Source organism: Sitophilus oryzae, unplaced genomic scaffold (assembly GCF_002938485.1).
Source record: "Sitophilus oryzae breed Bouriz unplaced genomic scaffold, Soryzae_2.0 scaffold_860_pilon_pilon, whole genome shotgun sequence".
In the NCBI taxonomy this organism is placed as follows: Eukaryota; Metazoa; Arthropoda; class Insecta; order Coleoptera; family Curculionidae; genus Sitophilus; species Sitophilus oryzae.
In genome coordinates, this window is record NW_022147484.1 from 2,130,208 (window position 1) to 2,152,710 (window position 22,503).

At 33.5% G+C, this 22,503-nt stretch overlaps 1 protein-coding gene across 5 annotated transcripts in view; it reads left to right on the plus strand.

The window, feature by feature from the left end:
- Positions 1-22,503, plus strand: part of LOC115890324 (zinc finger protein 608) — a 265,426-nt gene that overhangs the window by 52,468 nt on the left and 190,455 nt on the right. For 4 of the 5 annotated variants that reach the window (XM_030910499.1, XM_030910501.1, XM_030910500.1 and 1 more), the window contains exon 2: positions 9,102-9,125. The exons of the other annotated variant lie outside the window; for it this stretch is intronic. The gene's annotated coding sequence lies outside the window, so the exon portion shown is untranslated. The remainder of the gene's footprint in view (positions 1-9,101; positions 9,126-22,503) is intronic. 5 annotated transcript variants of the gene reach the window in all.

The following is a 22,503-nucleotide window of genomic DNA, read 5'->3' on the forward strand; positions in this document are numbered from 1 at the left end:
ATATATATATATATATATATATATATATATATATATATATATATATATATATATATATATATATATATATATTATATAATATCTATTCATCTATTAAAATGTTAGACCGATTTTTGAAGTTGTTTCATGTGAATCCATTCTTCTAAATGGCAGAGATTTATTTTGAAATTGTGAAGTGTCAGAAATTCGGTATTCAAATATATTTCATAAGTAAACTCTAGTGCAGAACTAGTTTCTTATTCTGATGTCAGGTTATACCGTATGATCGAAAAAAATGGCGTCCAGTTGGTTTGGAAATGACGATCAATGACATTTCCCACATAATTTTACGTATAAAATGACAGCGATCTTCATTTCATAGCCATCACTGACGCCGTTTTTATTCGATCATACGGTATTTTTATTCCCGATGACTATAATCAATCTCAAAAAATGTGTTGGTGTGAAGGCTGTTTTATAGCTTTTTTGAAACAGAATGTTGATCAAGCTAACTTCTGCCTTCTCTAATTTATCTTCTGGTTCGTTCCAAATTTCTACCGACATTTTGTTCTGCAATAAGTACTTTGCACTTGGAACATCTTGACTTAACTAATTTCCAAAAGAAATCCCTTTGATCTAAGCGGGCGATTTTTTTGCGGAAATAGGGGCCTCGGCAAAGTTTACACAATAAAATATATTGGTGACCGATGTGGAAAAAAGATACCCGCCGGAGAAATGTTAACATTATCGATATCGGGCAGATATTCGAAGATTTAGCCATTTAAAATAGGATTTTAAATAAAAAATTGATTATTATATTATATGTATATAATATATATTATTAAAATCGGATTAAACACAAAATCCGATTGAAATTAAAAAAAAATCCGATTAAAATAAAAAAAATTGATTTTTTGCGCCCTGCGTACAAACCATCTTATTGGCCATAAACGAGCATTTCTTTGTGTGTATCCTTTCTATTTACTTAAAAAAGCAAAGCGCATATCGAATGGGGTCTCCGGCAGTATCAGAGACAGCTGGAAGCCGGTTCTGCCCGTCCTCAGGTAAAAATCCGCCGCCCCTGAACCCGTAAGGTCGACGTTTGTCGCTGTCCCGAGAGGGCCGTTAAGTAATTGTCCCTACGGGAGGCGGCGACACACAACTAAGAATGGAACACGCCAAATGGACGACTTGGTGTCCTAAAAACCGGACAACCGATAAGTTAATTATCGTCGAAGGATTGAGTTGGTAAAGTGAATATCCTAGGATTTATTTCTCTTTTCTGTAGATAATAGACAGCTAAAGCACGCCAAAGACGTAGACGTAAACGTATCGTTTGACATGTACGCTTGCGCAGTGAGAAATTCACTTGTGTTTACGGATACGTGATACGTATCTTTACGTACCTTTACGTACGTACAAAACGCAAACGTATCGAGCCGAAGGAGTTTCGATTTTCACCCGAATGATGCCGAACGTACAAATTCACAAACAACTTGTTTTCACAACGGGCTAGTAATTAAGTTATATTTCATAAATTTTGGGACCAGTGTAACAGAACTGGGCCTATTTTACTACAGTAAATTAGTATGAAAATATTAAGCATCATAATAAACTCATTTTGGAATTTATTTAATTAAATGCTAGTTCTTAGCCAAAATCCATATGAGGATTTTAAAAGATAGAATCTAATAAATAATCATAAAAGTGTGTCTGTTTTCCAATATTTTTTATTACTAAGAGTATTTTAAGTTGTAAGGACTACTTTCTGTAATAAAATAATTTCAATTTATAATTTTCTTCATTTTTCGATATTACTTTTATAAATTTAATGTGGAATCAATGGACTAATAGATATCCATTTTCAGTTTTAAAATTAAATAAATTGTTTCACAAAATAATTTAAAATTACAAATGTACCATTTGCGTTACGTACGTCAAAATACTTGCTTTAACTCGTTTACAGGACAACGCAACGGCAGACGTAACGTAGGTTTGTACGTTACGTGTCGAGAGATACGTATACGTATTGTGCCTTGCTTTAACTGTCTAATATTTTCAGAGGTAGCCCTCTACGTGTTCAACTGCATCATCTTCAAATCTATTGAGATCCTCTAGTTGGCTGTGGGACAGAATAAAAAACACTATCTACAAAGATAATATCTGTAAAATCGCTTATTTCTGGGGCTTACTCAACCGGGTCTCACAATGCAAATTCACTTCAAATATCCATTTAGTTGGTCATTGGCAAGCACTCTCTCATTGTACATGAAAATAACAAAACAAACATTTACTGATCTGGATAAAATTGATAGTTAAATAGTAAGACTCACCCGGGGGTACTCCGCCCCCTAGCCACTGATATATTCTATTCAATATATCCCATTCCATATTTTCCATCTAATTCAAATATCATTCGGTTATATATTGGTTAATCATCTTCAACAACTAGCTAGTGTCACCTGAAATAGTATAGGGGCATCCCCCGGACGCAATTCTGCCGCTAAACAGATTCGCTTCCTAATCGAATAAGCTACTTGGGGTACCTCACTAGTCTCTCTACCCCAACGCCGCATCGTGTCAATCGAGAAGACAAGGGAGACCTCAAACTCTCAAGACCAACCTCGAAGGCAAGACGTCACAAGAGGTTTTCTTCTGGTCAAACGACCCGTTGCCTTACAGTATTTGCAACGTTTATAGTCAAAAGACTCTCAACCCCCAAATATCAGCTCTATGACAAAACACAACACAACAGCCGGCTGGCCAGTTTACTACTGACCTGCCGGTCACCTGCCGCAGGCAAGCTAAGCCGCCCTCTTACATCACAATTTTACCTGATCACAAATATTTACATCGCTTGCCAATGAATCATACTATTTTCTCTAATCGACTTTAAAATAGAGTGTTTTAGCATTACTAAATAAATAAATAGAGAGTTTCCGAAGGAATGCATATTGTTTATTAGAATAGTGAATAAATAAAAGCATTATTATGACGAACTTATTTTCCAAGTTTTACATTTCATTACGCCAAAGATACACTACTTCCCTATTAATCGACTATAACAGTGTTTGAATCGAAATGTGTATCATGTTATTGTTAAAGAATATACACTATCACTGTCTCAACAGTAGGATTTCAATATATTTTCCAATATATCATTTAACGATAATATTAATTGGATTTCAATAGGAGCGTATTTTTGTTGCAAGTATTATATGATATTGAGTGAACTTAACCTTGTTTGAAGCGATTTGACTGTCTTGAAATCAAGCTTTTATTGTTCTTGAAGGGATTTTACTTTCATGTTTAATATACCAATATATTTCATTTCATACATTTTTATTACTGTTTAAATAAAGTGATACATTTGATATAATAATAATTGACCTTATATTTTATTTTTTCTTCGTATTAAACTAAAGTTTGCCCCAGGCCACTTAGGCACTAAACAACCATAAAGGTGCACGCGCACTGAATCGGTACCAGTCCGGCGAGAAACTTGTGTCTAGCCCTAGCCTGCAACTGTTAAGGTGTACTCGTACTGAATCGGTACCAGTCCGGCGAGAAACGGCGAAGGCGGTGACTCGACTATCGTAGGTAGGTAGAGGTAGGAATCTGGCCTCTACAGTCCGAAATGTTTTAGTGGACGCCGGCGCCGTCTATATGTACGATGGTCGCAGTCGCTTTGCTTGTCAGTCCGATCCGATGCAGTGCGCGCCCAGCTTAAAAAATATCACAGTTTCGACAACTACAATTGCCAGTTCAAATTTTTTCTTTTGCCAGTGTGGTTTTCCCATACTCTTGTTCGACCTGAGTGGTGCAAGTCTTGGTAACACAGCAATTTGCAATGCTAATTCACTGTCTAGAATAGCGAGAGAAAAAAATACTGATTTAATAAATACTACAAATAATTAACTAAATATATGTTGGCATTCCTGTGTATATTTAAATTAGTTCACCTTCAGGTAAATTTTCCGAGCTCGCCAATGTAGTAACTATATCTTCTCGTATATTGTCTTTAGTAGATACCCCACTATTCTAATAAAACGTCCATTGATTCTTCTGTCCAAAAGATTATGTCATTTTCCATTTCAATCATCAAAACAACACAATAAAACCATTAAAAAGAATAATTAAAATATTTTTTTTTGGAAGGCGTCCTGCCACTACACAATACCAGCAAACATGAGATTTTTGTGATTCTCCCACTCCATCTAAAAAGCACCACAAGTATAGTATGGTCGTTTAAACAATACAAGCGCACATTGGGCGCAGATATCTTACTATTTTTTTGCCAGTTTGAATGCGGAGTTTTATTTTTTCGTCCTCACTATACTCCCTAATGCCCTGTTTAGTTACGATTGATCTCAAAATATTTGAAGTTCTCGACATGTGCGATGTGAGTATATCAGCTTTATACCTTTATGTAAATCTTATGATCAATCTAAACTTTATCTTGGTTATAACTAATTTTATTATGCTATCATTAGCATGATAGATAAATAAAATTGGTGGGATTCATGGGAGATCGATATAGGATTTTTTTTTGAGAATTAGTAGACTACAAAATTTATTTTAGGGTGGTAATATCTTAATATGGAGGAAGACCGCCATTTTATACACGATAACCTACTTAAAATTAGTGATTTATACTCACCTCTAATTGATTTTAATGCTAATTTAAGACAGTCCTCACGCCAGGTCGCATATGCATAACGAGTTTTTTAAACTACACTCAGACAAGGACTATTCAAATGAGGAGATAAATGACTAATCCGATCCCATCGGTACCTAAATCAGAAAGCCGCTCATTAATAAATTGTTGTAACTCATAACATTACCATAATGGACCCATTTAAATACATCAGTGAGCAGGACCGGCTCTCGACAAATTTGCATTATCACTTTATAGGTCTATAAAAGTAATCATTTTTTTCTGTGTTACTTCGGTTTTATTATGAATATGTATTAGTGTTGTTTTCAACACTTGTGGTATGGTAATGGTCATTTGAAAGCGACAAAGTAATAACAAAGTATAAAGGTTTAATAGTGGGTGTTCCTTTATAGGTTTTAGTTAGTATATATGACTAGCTTTAGTACTTTATACTGTTTTTATGAAATTTTTAAATTATTTAATGGTATTACTTCGTTTGTGTCTAGGTCAGGTTAGATTGTATTGAATATTAAATAAAGTATTTAAATTTAGCGTTTCTTTTTTGCCACCAGGGTTAATTTGGACCTGCTTTACTTACAAGGATTTCGAACCGCTGTTCTCACCTATACAGGGTGGTCCGAACTGTATCCCGGAAACTTCGGCAGCATATTCTGCATATAAAAATAATTAAAAAAGTTCGTATAAATGTATGTCCTAAAATGCTTAATTTCCGAGATGCGGAATGTAGAAATTTCATTTTTATTTTGATTTTTTCCAAATAATTCCTGAAGTAGCGTTAATATTTGGATGAAAATTAGTGTCTGGGAGTTTTTTACCATGAGAAATTTTATTTTGATATCAATATGACTCCTATTTGCAGGGGGCGCCATCTCCATGTGTATTATCTGTCTTAAAGGGTAATAACTTTTCGTCCGTACCTGTATAAAACTACTGGGTGAAAAAATATACATTTCCGTGATATTTTACGTAAAAAATATCTCTTGGTAAAAATCGCTACGAGCAAGATATTTACGTTCTCAAGATATTTACAATGGAAATAGTCAATACAGGTCATTATTGACTAAAAATAAACATGTTGAGTAGATAATTATTTGACTGAAATGATAAATTTGGGCAATTTTTATTTTTTTAATTAATTATTTACCAAGACACTTTTTTTTACGTAAAAAACATCGCAAATGTATATTTTTTACTCACTAGTTTTATACAGGTACGGACGAAAAGTTATTACTCTTCAAACCAGTTAAAAAATATGTAGGTGGCGCCCTCTACAAGTAGGAGTCATATTGACATTAAAATCAAATTTCTCATGTCAAAAAACTCCCAGATACCAATTTTCATCCAAACATTGGCCATACTTCAGAAACTATTTGTAAAAAATCGAAATAAAATTGAAATTTCTCTCCGAAACTAAGCATTTTAGGATATACATTTATACGAAGTTTTTTACTTATTTTTATCTGCAGAATATGCCGCCAAAGTTTCCGGAATACAATTCGGACCACCCTGTATAATGGCTGACCACCCATTTACCAAGTGTCAAGGGCTCGTGTTTATGTAACGAATCGAAAAAAAATGGTCGCGATTTAAAATAATGTATTTAAAATAAAAAGAAAGTAACTAATAATTAAAAGAAAGGTCGACGTATTTGAGTCTAAATCGACTATATGAGCGAGATATAAAGAGATAGAAACTTTCTATTTTCACAACTTCGCCTTTTATGATTTCTATTTTATGTATGGATTACAATAAAGACTATTTATTATTATAATTATTGTTAATAATTAATTAAATCTCATCCGGCCTCTATGGGTCGTGAACGAACATAACAGATTTTCTCTTGAATTGGAACAATAGGAAGACAGAGTTTTTCAGACGTTCTTCTGTCCAAAACACCCCTCCCCCCCACATCGTCCTACGTCGCTTAACTTCGGTGATCCATCGGGAGCCGAGACTGGCCGTTGTAGCTTTTCTGAAATTGGGCTTGATGGTTATTTGTTAAGTAGTTTATGTTTACACATTCGTCTAGAAGCACATAGTTATTGAAATATGTCAAAACTTATTTCATTTTGAAATATAAATTTTGTTTTAAAGGTTTAAATTTATGACTCTTGAAATTAATATGTATTCTAAGAGACCTATTACTTAGGAATAAAATTTTAAGTAATTTACATTAACGAGAAAATAGCGTTATATGTTTTTCTACTAACCAGAAACGTGTAGGTTTGAAATATACTTTGTGGAATGTGTAATTACCTATCGGTCGTGGTTACAGCAATGTAAAATACGGATTTCTTGAACTCTTGCATGCCGTCATCTGGTAGATATATTGAAAATGAAATTCCACAAATATGAATGCTATTCTTGACATTAAATAGCTAATAATAAATGGAATGGACTTAGAGAAATTCATTGATGCATAAAAATGGCATTTAATGGCATTTAAAGTTGTAATGTGTATAAATAACTCCTTATAATTTTCTACCGACTTAGTGAGGGTTTTAATGACTTTGATTTTGACAATTGCCATTGGGCTATGCGCCTCAATAGATTTTTAGGTCTTGCCTTGAATGAAATTTTTAGACGGTTACCCATCCAAACTCGTCGCCTTCGATGGTCGAGTTCCTTTGTATCTATGCAGCAGCCTCGTTTTTGTATACAGTTTTGTATACCCTTCATAATATTGTTACGCTTTTCGTCGGTTCCGTGTGGATAGAAAGTCTAATTTATTTAAACACAACTTATTTTACACTAAGTAACAAAACAATAACGACAAAACTACTTAAAGAACTATTTATAACTTATTTACTATTTATCTAAAAGGAATTTATTTTGAATTTAGCGCGGCAACTGTAACTGTACGCGTCGACCGGATATGTCTATTTGTTTCTGTCCTCTTCAGGCCTCAGGCGTCAGCTTATATACCCACAGCTAAATAGTTCTCGAATGTTCCATAGATCATTAGAGAAGGTTTAGAATGTTCTCGTATGTACTCCTCCAATCCAGTGGAACTCGATTGTTCTCGAACGTTCGAGTGAATCATTACAGTGTCTATTCTTTAATGACTTGTGTAATGTCTAGCCCCCGCAGGCAACTATTAAGCCCGACCAATCACGTTAGAGTTTTTGACCCAACACAAATGAATTAACACCCTCCAAATAACCCCGCTAACCAACCTGATTGGTCAAGCTTAATAGTTGCCTGCTGGGGCTAGACACTTCTCTCTTCTCTTTAATGCGATATTAAGGTCATATGGGATGGAGGCGGGACATATTAGTTAGGTTAGGCAAGGTTGGCATCATATATGTATATCGATGATATATATCGGATATATATCATGATATTTATACCTTGATATATATCATGATATTTATAAAAAATAAAACTCAACTATTTTCTTAAATTTCTACGTTAAAAAACATGTTTACGGCACACCGTATTTTTATTACGTATTTATATTAATCAGAAAGAAAAAAAAACAAAAAAGATAATATTGATTGGATCTGGGACAATTCAAATGTGCCAAAAACTTTGCCAGAAACAGTATCAATTGATTCTGACGATGATTTACCATTAATAAAACTAATAAATCAAATATAAATATTTGTTTGTTGTTAGTTTTAGAATACCTGTTTATTTTTTTTTGAATTTCCGTTTATTTTTTAGAATTTCCGTTTATTTCTTAGAATTCCTGATTATTTTTTAGAATTTCCGTTTATTTTTTAGAATTTCTGTTTATTTTTTAGAATTTCTGTTTATTTTTTAGAATTCCTGTTTATTTTTTAGAAGTTCTGTTTATTTTTTTAGAATTTCTGTATATTTTTGTTTCAATGTTGTTCTTATTATGTGCAAAGCAACAATAATTAAGTTGAAATAAAAATATTTGCTTGAGCTCTTGATTTTACTTGATACTAAACGCAGTTAAAACTTGATATATATCGGATATATATCCGATATTTGATATTTATATAAATATCATGATATTTGCCTACCCTGAGGTTAGGTCAAGTCCTTACGGTTCCGCAACAATATTATGTATGTCCAGTCAATTATTAAAATATTGTGTTAGTTTTTATCTAATGGCTCTAAAATATAAAATCTCGTTTATGCTCGTTCTAAACTTTTATATTTCAATTTAATATACTGTTTATGTTTTTAAAATATTCAAACTTGAACAACTTTACGTTGAAATTATTTTCTTGAATGTTTGCTAAAAATTAACAGTCATGTTCATAAAACAATACTGGTATTATGGTTATGACCCCTAAACTTTCTACGCTACAAGATGATATAATGATCCTATTATTAGATTACAGAACAAAACGCTTCAAATTGTTTTAAAACTAAACAATGTAGCAGCTCGTAAAAATGATAATGTCTTGTTTACACCATTAAGCATGGCAAACGGTTTAACATTGTTTTATTTTATTTCCTTTTGTTTCAGGTGAAATTTTGCCTACAGAGAGACGTAAGTACCATGCTATTATGGCTATGCAAAGTGGGAGCGATGTTGCCGGATGGTAGAAGGGTTGGTATGATTTAACGATATTTGAGAAGAATTAATTTATTTCAGGATTTCCGAAATTGTAGAAAAACTTACTTCGTAAGTTATATTAAAGTAGCTACGATAGTTTGAGTTCTAATTTTCAATAATATTGATTTTATTTCTTTTCACTTTCAAATTCTGGTATTATTTCTTATGCCTCCTAATAATTAACTCGGTACTAATATAATCTGACAATAACTGTATCAAAAAGTGACATAATGAACGCACTGTTTACATCTGTATGTAATACATCTAGGCTTTGATAAGCTTTGATAAGTCAAGTATCTAAACTGAAGGATTATCACAGCCTCTTTGTAACTAACCTGGCTACTTACAGCTAATGCAGATTCTGTGGGGAAAATGGGGAAACACCAGAACACCTTATCAGTGAGTGCGCCGAGACGACAACCATTCATGCCATAAACTTTGGTGCGGCTGATGTCGGAGATGGAGAGCTAGCCGTCTCAGATACTGGCTTTTGTCAAAGCCCTGGGACTGTGTGATGAGTTAGAACTCGTTATACCTCGAGAAAGGGGGACACACAATAGATCTGTAAGGTCGCGGTGATTAACCCCCACCCCAAACATTCTACTTATACAAAAATTTCAAAAATGCCAAAAATCAGTTTTATAACTAACCGTTTGTGCCGTAAATTTTGGTACGGCTGATGTTGAAAATGGAGCCTCTGTGGAGTCGTCTCAGATAGTCAGAAATAAAAGATTATATTTATCTATTGTTAATGTAATCTCAAAAGAGCTGCTAATTCAAAAAAACTTGTTGTCGTTTTGTCGTTGTGTAAATAAACATTTGGCAACGTCGTTTGTAAATAGTATGTATTTAGTTATGCTTTAAACGTGTGGGAAACAAAGTTACAGGTCGGTTCTCAGGTAGGTCGAGCTAGTTTTCTTCTTCCTCTATTGCCATCGGTAATCGCTCAATTAGTTTGCTAGAACGGTAAGCATTTTTTATCGTTTTTACAGCAACTGCGAACACTACAGTATTGTTTAAGCGAACGAATTGTTAACAACGAAATGATATTAACCAAGAACGCAGTTATTGATCAAATCTAAAATCTTATTTATCCAGTATGTCGCAAATACCTATAGCATTAATTCATAGAGAAAAACATATATCAGGACAGTGCCTCTTCAACGAATACCTCAGTAGAATGAAGCTGAGAACAAAAAAACGGCAAATGCAGATTCTGTGGGGAAAATGGGGAAACACCAGAACACCTTATCACTGAGTGCACCGAGACGACAACCGCCACACAGCTCGTCAAATATAGGTGATTTTGCGGTAGAGTAAGAAAGTATTAAACGCCCTCTACACTATACGTGAAATAGCCCGAAGTATATCAAGGTCCAATTATAGGGGAACATACAGGATATATTTCCTCGCCCAACTTTGTCTCGTCTTGCCCCACCTTATTTTCATTATACGAGGAAATATGGAATAACCTCCTTCGCTAATCCGTCTTGACACATTTCGAGCTATTTCGCGCATAGTGTAGAGGATAATTTCCCGAAAAATGTTAAAACAACATTTTTAACAAACTTGTTTTCTAAAAAAAATCGTGGGCTTTTGCATGATCTTGGATTGAAATATATTAATAATTAAAATACCTTTTCTTATTTAAGAAACACCCTGTATAATCTTATAACCTTTGTCTCGACGCTTTCATAGTCCAAATATCTTTGAAAAGACGTAAAAAGAACATGTGTCATCAAGCAGTTCACCCTTTTATGCACACAAAGAAAAAATATAGAGAAATTAACATAAAAAAATCGGCAAAACGAATTGCCGTACTTATATCTCTCATAAAAATGTCTGTCTACTTACGTATTTATAAAATTTCTTGGCATGGCATGAAAAGGCGATTATTTCGGAGGCATGTACTAACTTAGGTGTTTTGACATTGATAAATGGTGTACAGTCGTAAACACTCGAAATCCTTAATGCCGCAACATAAAATCTTGTTGCTTTTTTCTCGTTCAGATGGTTATCTCTACTTGTGGCATCGATATATAATTGGTATGTTTATTAAGCAGCGGCCTACTTGTAAAATTCTTATCTTTCAACATTATTTATGTAGAATGTAAGTGATTAATATGTTTTGTCATTTACTAATTAATTTTTTTCTGTGATTATTAAATTTCTTTTTGTTTAGTATTTTTTGATTTTGTATCATCATACTCAGCTTATTCAATCATTTCCAATTACGGTGTAGCCTCCTTAATATATTTAGATACTCTCTTTGTAGTTGGGCCCATTGTTGTCTATGGTTAGCTACTCGGGTCCAAGTTATCCCTGCTAATTTCCTAATTTTATTGTCCCATCTCAGGTTTGGTTTTCATCCAGGTCTTTTAATTCCTCATGGGTACCATGCTGTAATTTTTGTGGTCCATCTATTGTCCAGGTGTCGTGCCAATTGCCACTTGAGGGATTTGATTCTGTGGATGACATTTATTACCTGGGTCTTTTGTTGTATCCACTCTATTCTTTTACGATTTTTCTTGGTTATTATATAACCCAGCATATTTCGTTCCATTGAGCGTTGTGTGATTCTTATAATGTCCGTTTTAATTATCCCGGTTTCGTATGCATAGGTCATGACTGGTAGTACACATTCGTCGAATGTTTTCCTTTTTAGATAAAGTGGCATTCTAGATTTCATGATTGAGTTTCTTCCATAAGTACTCCATGCTAACTTAATTCTTCGGTTGATTTCTGGTAGCAGAGATCCCGAGCTGTGTATTAGTTGTCCCAAAATATATTGTTACATTTTGCGTCTGTTTCGTGTGGATAGAAAGTCTAATTTATTTAAACACAATTTATTTTACACTAAGTAACAAAACAATAACGATAAAACTACTTAAAGGAATATTTACAACTTATTTGCTATTTATCTAACTATTTATCTAAAAAGAATTTATTTTGAATTTAGCGCGGCAACTGTACACGTCGACCGATCTGTTTCTGTCCTCCTCAAGCCTCAGGCGTCGGCTTATATACTCACAGCTAAACAGTTCTCGAATAGTCCATTAGAACATTAGGTGCATAGAGAAGAAGGTTTAGAATGTTCTTGTATGTACTCCTCCATTCCAGTGGAACTGGATTGTTCTCGAACGTTCGAATGAAACATTATGGTGTCTATTCTTTAATGCGATATTAAGGTCATATGGGGGCGGGACATATTAGTTAAGTTAGGCCGAGTCCACACGGGTCCGCAACAATATCTTTTACTATTTCAAGTTTTGTGTTATTCTTTAGAATGTTTTCTCTGTCTACTAGTTCGTTGTACCTTAGTTTTTGTTAAATTCATTTTGAGACCTAAGTACTTTATTGCTGGCTGTATTTAGTTCGTTAATTTGTATTTGTAGTTCTTCATGACTTCAGGACTATTGGCATATTCTCCATCTATTTTTAATCCTTTGCTGGTCCAGTCTAGTTGACGGAAGATTTCTTCTAGTGTTGCTGTAAACAACTTTGGGGATATCGCATCTCCTTGTCGTACTTCTTTGCTAGTTGGGTACTCTGGGGTTGTTTTATATATAATTATTCTTGCTTTGACTTCTTAGTATAGTTATATTGGCGAGAGTTTCTATATAAAGCCTGTCATAACCTTGTTTAGCTATAGGGATTCTAGTATTGTCTTAGGATAGGATAGGATGTTGCCTTAAGATAGGATTTTTTAATAAATCTTCGAATTTATTTTAGCCTTTTTTTAACTAATACAGCTCATTAGATATGATATTAACTCCACAATGAGTAATAACGCTAGCGGAAAGGGGATGCCAAATTCAATAGACAATCATTAAATTTATGAATAAATGTAAGGAAATGTAGAATTTTCAACAATTTTTGTCCAATATCTGGCGCGTTTTTTGCAGTGGAATTGGTAGAACTATATAGTACCAGTTAAAATAAGTCAGTCCAGTCCATAGTCAGTGGCGTGTAGTGCAAATTAAAGCAGGGTAGGCAAAAATAATAAAATAAGAATAGCATAAGCACCGCATAAGTATTTAAGTAATACAAATCAATATAGGAGAGTGTTGCATGGAGAAATTCGCATTCTATATTTGATGACTTGATGACATGTAAATTGTATTGTGTAATGAAAGAAGAAAACTATATTCGTCTACGCAAATTTCTTAATTCAAGCAGTTCAAGAATTTTTTTAAAGGTATTTAATGACTAAATAGAGGTGTTATAAAGAATACCGTCTCCGGTACACTTCGGGTTTCTTTATTCAATAGACTCGAAAAAAAAAACTCATTATGACCACAAAGCGACGGACGAGGCGGTGGAAAAAAACAACGGTAACCGCTGGCTGGGCGCAAAGCGTGAGACTGGAAATTAATACCCGCCAAGTACAAAAGAGGCACTTGGTCGGCCTGCTAGTAGTCGCCTTAGGAAAAGGGAAAACATTATGTGTTCAGCGTTGCCAACGTTAGCGTGTAACGTATCAGGACCGAGTAAATGAATAGCGTTCATTGAGTATCTAGCGAAGCATATCAGTTCCATTCACGAATGATGACGAATGTGTCAACATAAATTTGTATAGCACATGTTAACGTTATATGTGGAATCAATGTTAAAATATGTTGGATTGCTGTTAAATGTTAAAATATGTTGGATGCTCCAATTTATTAATATTATTTTGGACAGGATCAAGGTTTTTAAAAATGCCAATCCAATGGCGTAGTTTTAGGATTTTAATAAAAACTGTAAAAGGGTGTAGTAAATAAATGTTTCTATTTATCCCTTAAAACATAACATAAAAGTAATCATGAATTACATAAATAGAAGTTATATAATATTTACAGAAAAAAAAACATAAATAGAACAGCATATAATATCGAATGTATCTTAGCCTTAGATCTTAGTTCATACACGGTGTTCGAATAATGCACAGCCAAATTTCGGAGGGTGATCCTCATCAAAATTATCGAAAAATGTTCCTATAAGCATGGGTCCGAAAATGCAAACTAATAATATGATTGTCCTACAATCTACAATATCAAAGGTGTAGCAAATAACACAACTTCTTACTTTTAATGTGTGTTTATTGAAGACTAACAATTGAATGTCCAATAGCATTGTTACCAACCCAAACGGTATATTATCTGGGTTACCAAAATACATACGTAACCGCTAACTAATATAAACAGTATTGGTATGCGATCATTGCAACAACGTATTAGCAAATTATACAATTGACAAATTACTAGGACTAACGAACTGTAATAAGGTTTAATAACTAAAATGCTCCTACAAAGGGCACACTCTTTACAAAAAATACGTAGATTGTAGCTTCAAAAGATAAACAATATACAGGGTGAGTCTTAAATAAGTGCAAATATTTTTGGGGGGTAGTATATTTCGATCCCACAAACACGATTATGATTTTTTTTGTATTTTTTTTTAATCTTGGGCACACTTAATGTGTGCGGCCTGCAAGCATCATTCGGTCCCAGTGCTTTGACAAAACCCAGTATCTAGGACGGTTTTACAGAGGATAGTTCTCCATCTCCAAGTTTATGGCACGAATGGGTGTCGTCTCGACGCACTCAGTGATGAGGTCTTCTGGTGTTTCCTATTTTCCCCCACAGAATCTGCAATCGCCTTTTTTTCTTAGCTTCAATCTACTGAGGTGTTCATTTAGGAGACAGTATCCTGTTAAAAACCCCGTGACAATCCGAAGACTGTTTGACTTACTTAAATCAAGGAAAATATTTGATTTTTCTTCGTCGTAAGTTCTCAGAAACTTCTTCGAGTATCTTAGACCGTTGCAGGATTCCCATTTCAGGTTACGGATGGAGTCTTCCAAGTTCTTGAATTCCGTTTTTAGTTACTTTCTATAGTCTGTCCAACGAGAAGATCCTTGACAGTGATAGATGTTTCTGTCATTTTAATTTCAAAGTAGTTTATTGTATTTTACAAAGAAATAAGTTTGTACAAGTTGAACGCATAGCAGGAAATTGACAAGTGAAAAATTTGACTGACAAGTGATTACTTCAAAATATTGTAAAAAAACTGTATAAAACTGAAAAAATATAATCGAGTTATTTTATTTAATAAAAAATGGTATGTGTTAATACAAAACAAACAAGAACTAGACACCACATACCAAAAAAATATGAAAAACAACTATTTCTTACTTTCAAGCTTTATGAAACTTCCCGCATTTATGATTATATTTAACAATATAACTTATGCTCAAATACAAATTTGTAATATTCCACAGGAATAAATAAAACAACATAAATAAAACAAACTATTTCATTAATAATAACACTTACCAAATTTTATACCTCAAAGGTTGATTAATTAACTTTAATCTTAATTTTTTTAAACCAGTACCTTTTGACATTATTTTTCTGCAGTACTAAAATCCATTATTTACCTATCGTTTGATTTTGATATTTACAGCTACTCCAGCTTTTAGTATGTGTTTAGTATGGTCCTTCTACCATATTCGAGATGCACTTATGTACGACGAGATGGTATACGAACTTTATTGATGGTAAATTTATTGGTGTATAAGACTTTCTGCCTGGGCAGCGAGTATTAACCATAAACCGTGCTCTGGGTCTACATTTAATTTTCACTCGATTTTTCCTCCACTTGACTTCAAAAGACACAAAACACACGTAATAACACGAATCAATGTGCATCATTTTCCAAAACGCAGGGTATTTGACAAAAGTTCAAAAGTTGACACAAAATTATAACCTATAATTTGGCAAGACTTTGACAAACGTCAAAAATCTAAAGGCGAGTTCATACACATCGGCGTCCGTTTGTCGTTCATCGTTCCGTCGAACCAATAAAATTGAAATACGATCTATCATTTTTGAAATAAACCAATAAAACTGGTTAAAAACAACAAGAGACGACGTATGACGGATTTATATTTAAACCCATCCATAGTTAACTTAAAAATTATTAGAAACTTTTTTTAGTAAAATAAACAGATTGGTATGGGACGTCATCTGCTTTTTTTCTGTCATCGTCTGTCGAAATCTTACCTGAGAAAACAGAGTATAGCTGGGAAGCGGAACGGTTCTGGCCACTTAGTGGGGATCGCTCATTTTCTAGTTAGATCATTTACTTTCTCGTTACCTTATATTCCTTGTTGAGCTGGTACCTAGAGTAGGAAGACTTTGTTTTTTTTACCTAATTTGTTCAGCTTCTTTATGCATTATTTGACCAACTTCGAATTGATTGATACTGAGTTGATCGCTTTTAATGCTGCTTGACTATCAGATAAGATGGCTATGTGTTTCTGATAGTTCCTATCTTAGATAACTTGTACTACAGATTTCTGCCTGTAGAATGCTAGGGTATGTGCCCATTGGTTCGGAGTATTTAGTTCTCGACCCTGTTCCTGCATTGGTTTTGGAAGCATCAGTATACCAAGTTACGGTATGGTCTTTTAACTGCTGAGCTAACGTTTTTCTCTTTCCAATTCTTTTTATTGCTCAATACTACATTGAGGTGTTTCTCAAAGTTGTACATTCTTGGTATTCCTTTCTTGTCCATCCAGTGGGAGTTGCAGGAGTGGTATTTTCTTTTGGATGGTGTTCCAAGCCCCTGATCTGACTATTCTCCCAGTACTGATTACGTTAGTGATCATTCTAATCATCTGGTGGTGTTAGATCTAGAATGACCTCCAATGCTGCTGTTGGACAGGTTCTCATGGCTCCTGTGATGCAAATGCATGCCAGTCTCTGGACTTTGCAAATCAACGATGTGTCGAATTAAATTAACAACCGGTTGGATATTTTGTTAATAAACTTTTTTGTTTCCTACGGTAATATTTTCCTTTCTGTCAATAATTATTCTCTTACTTATCTCTAATTAATTACCTAAGATGTAAAAGATCATAAATAAGTTGGTATATAGGCTGGTACTGCTAAATACGATGTGGTACTTGGCAACGTTGTCTTTCATCGCAAAAACCAGTCCTGCCTCCTGGTGATTGGCATCTAATTGTCTTCTCGAAATGGTCTTCGGCGGCATCGACATTGTTGAAACGTCCATCTTAATGTCCGGCGGCTCAGTTAGATAAGAAATTTACTTGCAGCGGGATTCTTTGTCGATTATGACGCTACAAAGTAGAGAGTGAATTTAAATCAGTGCATTAAGAGCAGATTCTTATATAATGTGTATATTATTAAAAAATAGAATAAAATTTAGATTGTACTTCAGCTTGCCATTACAACAAAAATGCATATACACTTTTAACAATCTATAAAATTATTCTATTAAATATATAAAAACGTACACCCTTGTCGAGAAGCACTATTTTATGTACCAAATCAAAAGGATGGGGGAACAGACCTCGAGTGTGCTTGCCCGCTCCCTTTACATTTTTTATTATTTTACATCCCTGTTCTTTTATGCGCCCTTTTGAAGCCATAGGGGGCTTTCCACCTCTCTTTAGATACCTTATTTAATTTATCACCCTAGAACATGGCCCAGGGCTCTCGGTTATACTCCTGGATAAATAAAACATCACGTCGAGTCTTGTGTCCGTAGAGATATGTGTTAAATCGAGCAACGCCAGGCTTTTGTAATGGATAGTACGTGTAAAAATTACGCACAAGGGGAGGATATAGTATTTTTTAACGAGTTCATACTTTGGCTTGTTGGCGTAATTTCGGAATCTTCATAAAAATAGAAAAAGAGAGTTAAATCAATTTTTAGTAATCAGTCAGCTTTACTTAGTTATTAAAAGCATTTAAAAATCGCCTAAAAGGAAGTTAAATAACTAAATCTAGTTATCTACAGAAAAAAATGCATACAGATAAACAGAACTGTACATAATATCAAATGCTTCTTAGATTATACTGGTTGCTACAAATTCGGGGTACGAGCATTGGTATCTCGGTAACCGTAATTGGTACGAACATGGTTAAATTGGGGCAAAGTTGCGCTTTGGGATGTTCACCAAGCAATCAAAATTTTTTTAAAAATTTTAAGGATTTTGGAAAAGTTTTTTTGGAAAAAACGGATTTTTTGAAAAACAATTTTATTCTTTCCTGTCGTTACTTTTTAGAAAATCAAAAAAACTAATAATTGCACATTCTCATAGCCACTTTATTAGGGTATCTGATAGTATTTTTAGATTTTCAAATTAGCTGATAATTTGTGAGATACAGAGGCCAACATAATTTGTTTAAATAATGGTCTCCCGAGTACACAACGATATGCTACACATATGGTTTTTTTTACCACAATTTATTTAAAGTAATTTCAAGTCCGGCTCTATTTTTTTTAATATTTAATCTATTCATCGTTACAATATTCATAAGCCTTCAAACTTAACAATGACGTGGGGTAAAACATTGAATACGGAAAATCAAATGCAATAAAATGTTAAAAAATAATATAATATAAACAATTAAATCATTTCTCCGGAAGATGGTAGATTAGTATAATGGCCGGCGAGGTTCCTGAACCTGTCGCCAAGGGGTGGGGGGAACGGGGGCATTACTTGACGTCATTTGTAAAAATGAAATCAATACATCTCAATATTTATAATAAAGAGTACAAAATGTATTAGGAAGTATAAGAAGAAAGGTCGGTTTTTGTAAATTGCCACGTGTGTAGTTTAATTAGACCAAATTTTTAACTGTCTCTCTAAATTGGCTAGTTAGATTTTCAGCCGATTTCCTGCTTTTATTTGCGCTAATAATAATATACCACAGTGCTGCTGTCTGTCCCCGACATTGTTTAAAATCTATTTGGAACAAGCCCTGAAATCGTTAAAAGGACCGTTATTCCGATTAAAACGAGATTTGGTGTGCCTATGTTTTGCTTTAATATTCTTTTTTCGATTCATGAAAATTAAGAAAAAGTACGGGTAATAAAAGCCTTAAAAATTAACATAATAGGCATAATAAGTAAATTTACACCCTTAAATAAACCCCTCAAAAAAATACAAAAAATGTTTTCTTGCTACATGAAACTATGCAGGCACATAAAAACTACTATGCGCTAATAATCTAGTTGGCAAAAATATGGAATTTTATGTTCGTATCACAAATGATAATTGACAATAAGCTTCATAAATTTTAAATCGTTCGCCATTATTTTTGATTGATGCCCTGTAACGCACAAACGAAGTACTTTTGTATAAAGGTAAATTGTGACGAATTAATTTATGTTGATTCAAAAAATATGTAGTTGTTTTGTGTCCACGGAAAATTGGACTCCCTGTATATTTTGCAGGTGTGCTTTGGAAATAATAATTCGCTAATTTTTTTTTCTCAGAAAATATGCGATGTGGCGTTTTTTCACAAGAGACAAACAACGTAGTAAATACTCGAAGGACCATTGTTTAAATCGGTCGTCGGTGGAGTTGGAAAATATTTATCCTAAAATTTATGTTTTGACCCTTCCCGTACTTTTTATTGATTTTTGTGAAAGAGAAATGCAATATTCCAATGTTAAAGCACTTAGCAAAACATTAACACTAAAAAAAAACACTAAATTCCAATCAAATCTGAATAACGGTTCTTAAAATATCTTAAAAAATATGTTTATTTTTTAATATTTGACGACCTCTATAGAGGTAAATTATGTTCAATGAACTTATTTTGATTCCAGAAATACGTAGTTGTTCTATGTAAACGGAATTTTTTGAGACACCCTGTATACCAATAACCCAGTATAACTACCACATTGTTCAGTATAAACTGTATTTTCTTCAATAAAATCTAAATCAGAGCACCTATTCAATATTTATTTACCTCTTATTTTTACCAAAAAATCTATAACTTTTCTTAACGATACCGGTACACGAAGTATTTCCAGTTGACAAAGGAAAATCTCGTTTTTTTATATCCGGTGCTGGTAAGAGCAAAATCCACCGACGCCAAGCTCACCGAGCCGCAGAGATATTGGAAAATCCATTAAAAATCTACGAAGGAGGAAAATACAAAGGAAATGGAGAAAAGGAAAAAGGCATAATAGTGGAAGAGAGAGCGTCGATGTGTTTCTTTGGCAATCGGAGCGTGAAATATTGAATGGAGGGAATAAAACGTTTCGGAGACCGGGTTCAAAGAAGTCGGAAAGGAGAAATAACAGAGAATGGTGATGTAATAACGTTTATGGCTGGAAAAAGTCGTATAGAACTGATGTATTGTCACAGTATATGATATCAGAATACTTTTTTTTTGTTGATGTTGAAACGAGGTTCTGTTAAGTCTTTATAAGGGAATGATGATTAACGATGAATGGATTGGTGATACTTAGGGCTCAAACGCACTGACGGCCAGGTCGCAGCGACCAGCATTTGATTCAATGTTATTACTGGTCGCAACTGCGGTTTTTGCAGAAATTTTGAACTTGTCTCCCCTTTTGATTTTACAGCGAATTCGTAAATAGGTTTTTTAAAGGTCTGCGTATGCTGAATACACATGTCAAATTTAAATAATTTCGAATAAGCCGATTTTAAATAATTTAAGAAAAACAGCAACTATTTTTAAATTAAAACTAAACAAGTAACTATGTAAAACCAGACAAATGCCAACATACTTTAAGCATAGATAAATGAAACAAGTTTAGATTGGAAAGTGCCCATAAAGACAATGTAAATACTATTTGGTACTATTCTTGCAACGGTCGCGACCCAAAGCTTTTGAAAATATCGGAGCGGTTCGGCTTTTTCCGGAATTATATCGCCAAGTATTGTTTATTCACATTTATCATTCTTTTCCTGTAATTTTATAAATAAAATACAGTGTGTTGCATGCAAGAAACTTTATTTTCTATAAGGACATGTATGAAATACCTATGAAACATTGGAAACCGATATCATGCCACGATCCACGATGGTTTTTGCAGTTTTTTAATAACACTTTTCGGATTTTTTCAATGAGAACGGTTTAGATTTTGAAAGATTTTATAATTTTTGAAGTTTCTGACTTTGACAAGAGATATGGACAAGAGAAAATTATTTCTTGTTTTTGTTTGCTGTTGTATTTCCTTTATCTATGGCTTTAAGTTGCTAACCTATGACTTAATGAATGTCAAATTGTATTTTTTCTACATTAAGCTTCATTCAGAACCTTGCAATTAGTTGAATAAATTAGTGGCTTCAGTTAGCGTAGAAGTTTGTTCCTTTAATTCATAGATAATAGACTTATAATATTAAATAGATAGGCAACTTATAATACATTTCAGTTTTATTATACAAGGGCGCCTCTGGTAGTCGGAGGAAGAAATACTAAGGGAAGAGAGCGATGCGGGGAAGGGGGGTTTGTTTTAGTTAATTTAAAAGAAATTTAGACATACATGTAAGAACACTTTGTGTGCTTTTAATTAGGTCGAACCTTTGAATAAGAAGACTAAGGAAGGAGCATAATGCTATCCATGTATTCATGCATGGTGGGCGGAAAAAGCTCTCTAGGGTGGGGATCTTTGACAGTTCTGTTTGACGATTCATTTGACACATTTGAATTTGATTTGAAATTTTGTGGATTTGTCAGTCTTTACGGAGCTTATTTTATGTTATTTATTATTTATTCTACTACTGATAGTTGTATAAAGGTAGTAAATCTAGATGGAAATTGTGGCAGAACTTAAATTAACAGTGACATTATCGCGATTTATCGAAAAAGACTCTAAAATAGTTGGTTGTGTAGCGTGCGGTAGATCTCGGCAAAAATTGAGTGAAATAATGGAACAACTTTTCGATAGTAAGTGACTATATAATATACATACGTGTAGTAAACCGATCATTTATGAAATTCACTTAAATTAACTAAATTATATATTTTCTTGCATTTTAGCTTTTATTTACTACTTGTCATCAGTAATCTGATGACAGTCTTGTTGATCAGATGTCAAAGAATTTTGATACGTTAATTTGACTTACCTGCTTCAGTAGCGTATCGGATGTTTGTGTTAATAAATACTTATTATAACATCTATTTTTATTAGAATTATATATTTTTATAACAATTTTAATAACTACCAACATTTATTTACAACGTAAAATAAAATAACAAATTATTGAGTCTACCCTACATCATAGTTTTACATTTTTTAAATAAAATTAGAACGGCACTGATAAACCGGAATTTAAGTCGGCCATATTTGAGGCCCATCGCGGTGTACCTATAGATTTTTGATATGCTCCTTCCTTAGTCTTCTTATTCAAAGGGTCGAACATATTATAAACGATAAATCAACTTAATTAAAAGCATACAAAGTGTTCTTATATGTCGGATATTAATTAAAAAAAATATTAAAGAGACTAGTAATAGTATATATTAAGTTGTTA